Source organism: Vanellus vanellus (genome assembly GCF_965231255.1).
Source record: "Vanellus vanellus genome assembly, chromosome: 14".
NCBI classification, from domain to species: domain Eukaryota; kingdom Metazoa; phylum Chordata; class Aves; order Charadriiformes; family Charadriidae; genus Vanellus; species Vanellus vanellus.
This window is the reverse complement of record NC_138919.1, coordinates 18587216-18596363: the sequence shown is the minus strand read 5'-3', so window position 1 is coordinate 18596363 and position 9148 is coordinate 18587216.

Here is a 9148-nt window from a genome sequence, read left to right as displayed (position 1 = left end):
TTCCTCTCCCTCTCTTTCGGGGAATGCACTATGAGGAGCCGCACTTTCGTCTTTCTCTGGAACGTGTTCTAATTTATGGGATGAGATTTGTGATAATTGAGTTCAGAGCCGAATGCTGAGCCTTCTCCGTATCCCCCGGGGGTTTTCCTGGGAACAAGACGGATTGCCCAGTATGCTTCAGGCAAAAAATAATGAATGAATACATAAAAACATGAGTAACAGCATGCCTCATTTTGCCTATCTCTTAGAGCGAGAGGAAGCTAATTCTTTAAGTATCAGGAATGTGCTCATTATGCAAAAGTGGCAGAGCAGATGCACATATTCATAATAAGTATATTAAAAATCTCGTTTTAGCTCCTAGAGGACAAGTGCAAGTGCAAAATCGGGTGCAATTATATTTATCTTCCCGCCTATGGTGCGCTCTCCTTTGAATATGTATTTGTTTGAGCCGGTCGTAGCTGGAAGCGTGGAGTTTCCTGTGACTGAAAAACCAAATTATTACAACTACCAGGCTATGATCCTTCATATCAGAGGCTGGATCCAAGGTCCCCCGAAGTCGCTAAAAAGGCCCTTTTTGAGTCCCGCTGGCTTGGCGTTCAGGCAAGGGCTGGTCTCTTGCGCTGCCAGCGCTAAGCGTGTGTTAACAGCAACACGGAAGGGCAGAGGACACAACACACGTGGGGCTGTTCATCATAACTACCATTTAATCGAACTAAAATGACGAACTGATAACTGGATGTCCTTGCAAGGGCTGCGCAGAGCCAGAGCCCTGGGTAGGGTCCCTTTCAGACGCGGAAATAAATCAGAGGAGTCTTCTGCTGCGGGCAAAGAGATTAATCTTTGGCGTGAGGACGAACAATAGTGGAAATAAGCGTTGCTCATGCGAGCATCAGCCTGTGCCCGGCTGCGGTAATGTGCTCGGTGCTCCTGAATGAAAGAAGCTGCTCCTTCCTATCCATAAAGCAGCTTTGGAGACTGCTGAAGTTCTACTGCCCGGGTTTATTAAAAGGCTGCGACGGTGAAAACCTGACTGGGTCTAAGGCAACTACTTCAACAGAGAATTTATACGCTTCCGCTTGAGCAACATAAACCAGAGGTGTAAGACTAAACCCAAACGAGGACTGGGACGTTGGAAAGAGACCCGGAGAATGGCCCCACCTGGGCAAGAATGATGGACAAAGTCTCCCACTGGAAATTCAGTGGCAGGAGTACCCTACAATATATTCAGAATTCTTTTTAATTAACAGTAAAAGTGGGATTCCTCCCGGAATCCCAACCCCTCCACCATCTGGGAAAGCATAACCATTTTTTTTGAAAAATCAAACAAAGTAGTTAAGAAAAATAGCACTGCAAAGACCAAAGGTCAAATGAATAGTAAGGAAAAATAGTTTCTCTTTCACGGGGGAAAAATTAACAAGAACAAGAAGAAAATGTTGAAAATGTTCATAAGCACAGGTATTTCCTAAAAAAGTGGCTGTACAACTGAAAACTGTTATTCTTCCGTTGGTGGTTATTGCTGCGGTTGCGGTACCGGCGCTGCTGCCACCAGCGGAGGCTTTGGGCTCTCCGGGCGGTGCGGCCGACCCCTCTCACCACGGGTTTCACCCGGCCGGCGCTGCAGGCATGTACCAAAGTATGTATTTTATCTGGGGTTTTTCCCTCCCCCCTTTAACCAGCCCCGTTTCTCCGACTCCACTGGGGAAGGCAGAGCGGCAGAAGCAGCGCTTCCACGCGGGGATGAGAGCGGAGGGCGGCGGGTTCCCCCAGCGCCCTTCTGCGGCCGCGGCACAGCCCGAAGCCCCCGAGAAAGCGCCGTCTCCCGCACAGATGAACCCGTCTCGTACCGACAACTCTTTTGCCAGAGGAACGGCGCCGCTGCTCGCCTCTTCCAGGGTGCTGCGTAATAGGTATCAGCCGAAAATCTGCTTTTCAAGCTTTGGCGAGCCGGGATTAATTGCAAACAGTTTTGCGCTGCGGGTTCCCACTTGGCTCCATTTTTTCAGGCACATATTACGTGTAATCCGAAGCCAGCGCTTTTCCCTTATTTCTTTTGCAGTACCAACAATAATTCTCTTACTTTTTTCCTCTCCGGCGCGCGCAAACAAGTTAATAAGTACATTTGCAGTTCCATTATCCCTAAAAGAAGTGCAACTCCATAATCTGAGAGTTGGGATATCTTTAATTTTACAACAAGTGTAGAGTTAAAAGGTCAAAGCAGACAAAACAAGATTCGGCACTGCGAAGAGTGCAGAATTCAGCATCTGTGTCTCTGGTTCTGTTTCTGAAGCGAGCGTTAGAACCAGGGCGATGGGTACCAATAAGACACTAGAGCAAGAACGCCAGTTAATTATATGAAGAGAAGAATCCCTGTTAAATTATTCTGGGGTTATTGTAAATATATCCGGAAATAACATAAGACAGTATTAGTTGCAATCATTAGCAGAGCAACCGGTGTGGAATAGGAAGAAAAAACCCGCTGTGCTTCGGGGACTATTTTTATTTCTCTAAGGAAGAATTTTGAAAGCGTTTTCACCCTCTCCAGCACACAAGAGGAGAGGCTGTCTGCCGTCCAGGATTTAATGAGCGACGCTTCCGAGTACTGCGACGGACATAGAGGCGGTTTAACGAATACGGTGCCAGTGGAAAGTCACCGTTGTCCGAACTGAAAGGAAATATGGCTTAAATAACAGAAAATCCGATGCTCAAGGCTGAGACTGAGGAACACAAAAGCGGAGTCTCGTCACAGCACTGGGAGGCTGACGCAGAAGGGCACCTTCAAGGGATTTAACTGGGCCTCGTTCTGCCCCGCGAGGGGTCCAACGATTTGGGTCGAGCCCTGTGCGGGGCTCCTGCTGGGTCTGCGGGGCCAACTCCTCATCTCTCTCGATTTGCACGCCGGCATAGAGCCAGACAGGGGGCCGCTGGGGGGGACGGGTCTCGGTGGCAGGCACCAGGAGCGGCCCGCCGGCCCCGCCAGAGCTGCGCCGCGGGGAGGGGAGCGCGGCTGACAGCGGGTTTCTAAAAGAAGACGCAGCAAGAAGTATTTCTCTTTGCAACCTGTTCTTGATTTCCTTACTTCGGCGGAAACAAAGGCAACAGCCCAAATAGAGCGCGTGACATTTAGCTGGAGGAAAAGCCAGATGAACCAAGCTGCTCGTTACACCTCTCACATGAAGACAAAACACAGTTTCCAAAATAACTAAATATTGTACATTTATCCATAATTAGGGCGGGATACTGCCAGAAAAGAACATGAAGGTAAGAAGACAAAGACAGGGAGAGAAGTTTTTTTATAGCTTTTTTTTTTTTCAAAGATTGTTAAAACCGCCACCAGAAATATGCTGGGAAAGACAAGTTTGTGGGCAGAAGAGCCACAGAATGAGGGAGAAATGCCACAGGAAGGAAGAAGAGTAATTCTAGGAGTAAACAGCTACTTTTAGAAAATACCATCTGTCCTGAATATGAGTTTGCCATATACTGTGACTCAAAAGGCTTTTTCCACTGAATTCCCAGCTCCGGCTCTGTTAAAAGTTGAAAACCTTCACCTGTCTCCGATAAGGTAACAACCCATGATTGATGCGTACCTTCATCCGCAGCCAAAAGTTACCGGGCAGGAGAATCTCCAGTGCCAGAATTTGTCTTGATTCCTCCTGTGATCTCATGACGTCGCTGCGTTTTTTCACCTCAATTTGTCCATCTATGGAAACTCGCAGGACCTGTCTGCCTTGGGGAGTGCGTGGGTTCTCCGTGCCTGTGTAAGATAAAGCAATGAGTAATGTGAGAGTAATAATGAGGAGTCATGTGGCAGTAGACGTTAAAAATCTGATATTGCTTAAAATCAAAGTTGGAAGGACACTGACACTGGGAGTAGAGGGGGTCACCTCTCTCTTTTCCATAGAAAAGAGCCTGGGATGTCTAAAACGCACAGAGAAATGAACTATTTTAGGTAATGGAAGGAAAAATACATTAATAAGCAGCTTTACAAGTCATTTATACTCAATCTTCTAATTATCCACTAACGTCGGAGGTGGGAAGTTCTCTTCTGAAATATGTTATTCTCCATCAAAGATTGTTTTCTTCAGGGCTTTCTGTGATATCAGTAGGAAATCAGAAAATGAGAGGGAAAACAATTAATAGATATAAACATCAATCAGGCTGGAAAACAGGCCAAATGGATTTGATCCTTTGAGGGAAAGAGGCTTTCATCGCTACGTCCCAGGCAACTCCTAAAGGATGAAGAGCTGAGCAGCGAAGGGAAAAAGAAGGCAGATCCAGTTGAGGATTACATGGGAACAAGCTTAGGCAGAGACTGTCCCCAAATGGCCTTGTTAGGGAGAGAGGCTTTCTTCCTTACATTTTCCCCAGAGAGACTTCCCGTTGGGTAATAAAACCGTGCTGGGGACAAACCCAAGCGGGAACACCCCACACAAAGAGTTGTCTTGAGTCCAACCAAGGACGGTTCCCCACTCCCTTCCAGATGCAACTCAGAGGACGGTGACTGTCCCGTCCCCGTTGTACAAAGGAGCCCAAGTTGGTAATGCCGCTCTTCACCCACCTGAGCCAGCAGCGACGAGGAGGGATAAGGGTGTCCCAGAGGGCTGTGCCACGTCAAAGGTCCTTCACAGTTTGCTCTGAGTTAGCGCGGGTTTTAACAGCACCCTTCGCGCACGACCTTGATGGGGAGGGAAAAAAGACATCCATCTGCAGAAAATGAAAACGAGGATAAAAATGCTGCTTTTGGCTAGACGATAAAGCAGCAGGTGCTCGTGCACAGCGTCGAGGGTAGCAGTGACCTTGTCAGGATGTTGCTGAGTGGGGTGTAGCACATCTGGGGACATGGGACCTGACTGATTCCTCTTACTCTGGTTTCACTGCGCTGCCACTCCAGTGCTTTCCATGAATTTTCCACCTGATTTACCCAGCCGTAGGTGAGAGTACTTTTTTTTTCTTCATTTCTCTATGTCGTCTCAGCTAGTCCCTCTCTGGAGCTCTGCTAGGGAGCGGCACTGTCACCCGCGGGTGGCTCTCTGGCTTTAAGAGGATTGCAAGTGCAGAAAAAGTCTTCCTTATGCTGAAGTACTGGATATTGCAACGCAATTTTACTTTAAGCGAATGAGTTGAGCATGATGAGTTTTCTGACGCCAGCCGGAAACACTCTTTATGCTGGTGCTGCTTCGGTGAGCTGGTGGCCACCGATTTGGACGTTCGAAGTCAAACGTCCGTGGAAATTCCACAGTTGCTTTCTTTCAGCCACCCACTCTGACCTCTTCCTGCAGGACCGGCGTACGAACCCACAGCACCCACCCCGTGGCATAGGTGTGGACAGGGGCACGTAGCGCGCACACGCTTTATTGTTATGTAAGCATGGTTATCCCCTCCTCCAGTCTCCTGCACAGTAGAAGTGAAAGACCCCAACCCGCCACAACCTGCTCTGGAACAGCAGTGTGCAGCACAAATGATATATTCCAGCGCGGGTAGGAAGAGGGAGGGGAACGTCAGGGAGTCAGGCTGCTCTCAATTAGCAGTTATCTCCAGCAGCTCCTCTGATTAATGGCTGCGCCTCACGCTGTGCCTTTATAATAGGTGCAGGGAAGGTGCTTTAAAAGTGCTTTGCTCCTAATTACTGTGGAGGCTGAAACGGTGGGTCTCTCTTGTTAGAGTAAACATCTTCCCCATCCTTCTCCCAGCTCAGATCTCTGCAAGTGGCAGAGCCCGTAGGGGTGGAAGGAAGCGCAGGAGGTACCAGCTGGCTGGTGCTGGTGCCAGCAGGACCCTGAGCGTGATGGACTCGAGGAACGTTACGTGCTGCCACCTGCGCTAAGCATTCTTACTTCAGGGGACGTCGTGCACTGCACCAGATTCTTTCTGCCTTCGAGTCCAGTTTTTTTGGAGCTGATCTTCAAGGTACAGCAGCAGCAGTCTGCTGTGCCAAGCACAAGCCTTCCCGGAGCCGGAGAGCTGTACGTGTTGGTGTGATGCATCAGCACTTACAACATCTTACGTCAGCCCCAGCTTGTGGCTAAACTGTAGTCCCATCCCCTGTTCTGCCACAGACGGTGACTTTGGACAAATCCGTTTAGTGTGTCTTTGCAACAGAGCTAAATCGAGTGTGCACCGGGGTAGCTTAGCTGAAGCGTGAACGTTGCACAACTGGACCTCAAATGCTGTGACTTGACATCTGCCCCAACTTCTCAAGAGCTTGTCCCCTCAGCTTCTGGCTTACAGTGACCCGTGATGTGCTGTAACTCTTTCCCAGTGAGTTACAGGAAAATCTTGTCTCTGTTTCCGAGGGAAGGCATTGGAAGATCATTTAAAACGTGGACAACTCCGGCCTGTGTCCTTGCTCCACGGGAGGGAAGCAGGCAGCACAAGTGAATCTCTCTTGGCCGGCAGGAATCGGCAAGCCCAGGCTGAGCGCACCACCACAGTCGGGCAAAGCGAGACCCCGCGGTTGTGGGCAGGAGGCGAGGACCCGGAGTCACCTTTTTCTTTGGTCTGCTGAGAAAATGGTCTTATACTCGGTGGACGATGCTCCGTGCCGAGTCTAGTTGAGCATCTACAGACGTCTCTCTCCTACCCGTGTAACAACAGGTCTTTGGGGTTGGTTTAGGTATTAGGACACTCTGGTGCAACTTTCAGAGCAGACCAGTCTGCTGAACTGGTTTCAGCAATGTGGGTCTCAGGCACGTCAGGGAGAGATGAGAACGACATCCTCTCCACCAAGGAGCTCCTTTGCTTCAGGCATAAAGATGCAGATAACAATAGTCCCTGGCCAAGAATGTGGAGGTCTTTTCAGAAAAGTCACTCTGCTGGCACCAAACCTATGGCTGTGCTACGAACTGGAATGCAACAACATTTCCCAATCACAGCTGAATTGCATGACAATTACAATCAATTCATGGCTATCTGGGTGACCCTGTTCTAAGCCTTGCTTCCCTCTCCTCCTTTTCAGTAAGTTCACTTAATCGCGCATTCACTGCAAAGTAAAGAAAGGTTTTAAAGTACATTTACCTTGTAAAAATATCAAATCTTCTTTAGGAATGAGCACTGGTGAATTATGAATGAAGGCATGCAGTGCTGAAAGTCCCTGCTTATACATTTTTAAATGTAGCCTTTCACTTCTGATAATACTTTCAAAAACCCACTGGACTGGAGCTTACAGTCTCTTGCAAAAACCGGCCATATTCTTTACCACCGCGCTCCCTGATCTGAAGAACTCCCAGCTGCTCTGGTCCGGCTGTCTCCCTCGCAGCCTGGAGAAGAGGCCGACGGGTCTGGGCAAAGGTCCCTTCAAAGGGCAGGAGAGGAAGAATTCATTGTAAATAGCAATTATACGCCGCGAAGAAAATGTAAAGGTTAAAAAAACCAAAAAAAAACAAAAAAACCCCACCAAAAGTCATAGGGACAAATTTCCGGCAGCAGAGCTCTCATCGTGACGCGCTGCTGGGCAGGACGGCTGCTGGTGTGGACCTGCCCAACCCCACTCAGGGACGTGCAGGGGCAGGCGGCTCGTCCAGCTCCCCACAGCGGGCCACAGCCCTGTTTGACCTCTCCATCCCCAGCAGTGGCACGCTGACCTGCCAGGGGCCGGAGGGGACATGTTGCCTTGGAGGACGCGGGCAGTTGCTGAGCTGTGTGGGAAGGAACCTTTCAGTGCGGGTTCCTGCTGCGGGGTACGGCTGTGCCGAGGCAGCTGTAGGGCACACGGCTGCGTCACAGCCGGCGCTGAACCTCCTCCAACACTCACCGGTGCCGAATGGCCTTAAAAATGCGTCAGGGCTCTCCTTTGCAAGCACTGTAGTTTTCTTCGGCAGAGTAAGAGATCTACCAAGCTTGAGATAAGAAGCCACTAAATTTAAGTTACACGGACGAGGGGGGAGACGAAAATCCCCGGCTTACCCTTTCCTCTCACACACTGCCTCTATCAATCTTTCTTCAGAGACAATTTTCATTACTTCGGAGTTAAAGGCTGGGAGGGAACCTTAGACTTGATCTAAACCTGATCTTCCTTACGTCAGCGTTTCACCAGGGGTCCCCGGCCAGAGCCCAGGAATTATCTGACCAAAGCAGTTACCTGAAAGGCAACTACAGGTGATTTGAAGCCACAGGGACACAGCAAAGCGATGTGCTTCCCTTGGCACCTTCTTCTGATGCCCTCCATTTAACACAGGTGCCTTCTCTCCAGTCTGAGTGTGTCACTTTCTTTGCTGTCTCCTTTTCCACCACACTACATATATCCTGCAGTCACGTTCCCCTGCAGCCTTCCCTTCAGCTAAGCAGTGCCAGTCTCTTCCGAGCCCCCACCAGCACTCCCAAGCCCTTCAGCATGTGAACGGTCCCGTCACTGGCATCGCGGGTGCTTGATCAGAAGCAAAACGACCTTCTGCTGTCTACCTACGCTCCAGTCCGGCAATCAGACCGCATCTAGGCAATTACCAACTCTGTACACTTAGGCCTTATCTAGAAAATCCATTTTCTATCTGTTTAGCATTAATTATAGTCCTGCCCATGCATTTTATCTTCATAGGACTCACTATCCGCCTCTTGGACAACGCAATGCCCCACCAGCAGGAAGGGCCATCCCCCTTCAAGTACTGACGTAGCAGTAGCATCCTTCTAGTCCTGGATTTTACCACGTTCAAGCTACCCAAAAGAGAATTCTCATGGGCCAGAGATTTCCATGGCCAATTCTTCTGGGATGCTTAGTGGCAAGAATAATTAAGTCTGATTTTTTCATGAGCAGATGATGCCTAATATTTTCCCAGCTGGATGGACCAGGAGGTACCTGCCAAGCTCACGTGAGAAGAGAGCTGCCTTCCAAATACAGAAGGTATCTGTTGGATACCTCTCCCTTTCCCATGGCTGTGTCAGCTTCAGTATCTCCACCTAACATTAGGCCTGTGATGTTGCTAGGATAAGTTTTTGCTTAAAACCAGATCTCTTTTTTATTTTCCTTAACCCTTCCTGCTCTGGAGTTTTGGATCTGTATCTCCCCCTCACATTCATTTTCTGGACCAAACGGACTCCAGTTTGTGCTGGCTGCTGCCCATTCGTACACACACTCTTTCTCGCGTGCTGTGTGTTGCTTTTTCCATTCTAGCCGGCGCATTTATTTCATCAGCGAACCCAAAGTGGGCTTTCTCCTCAA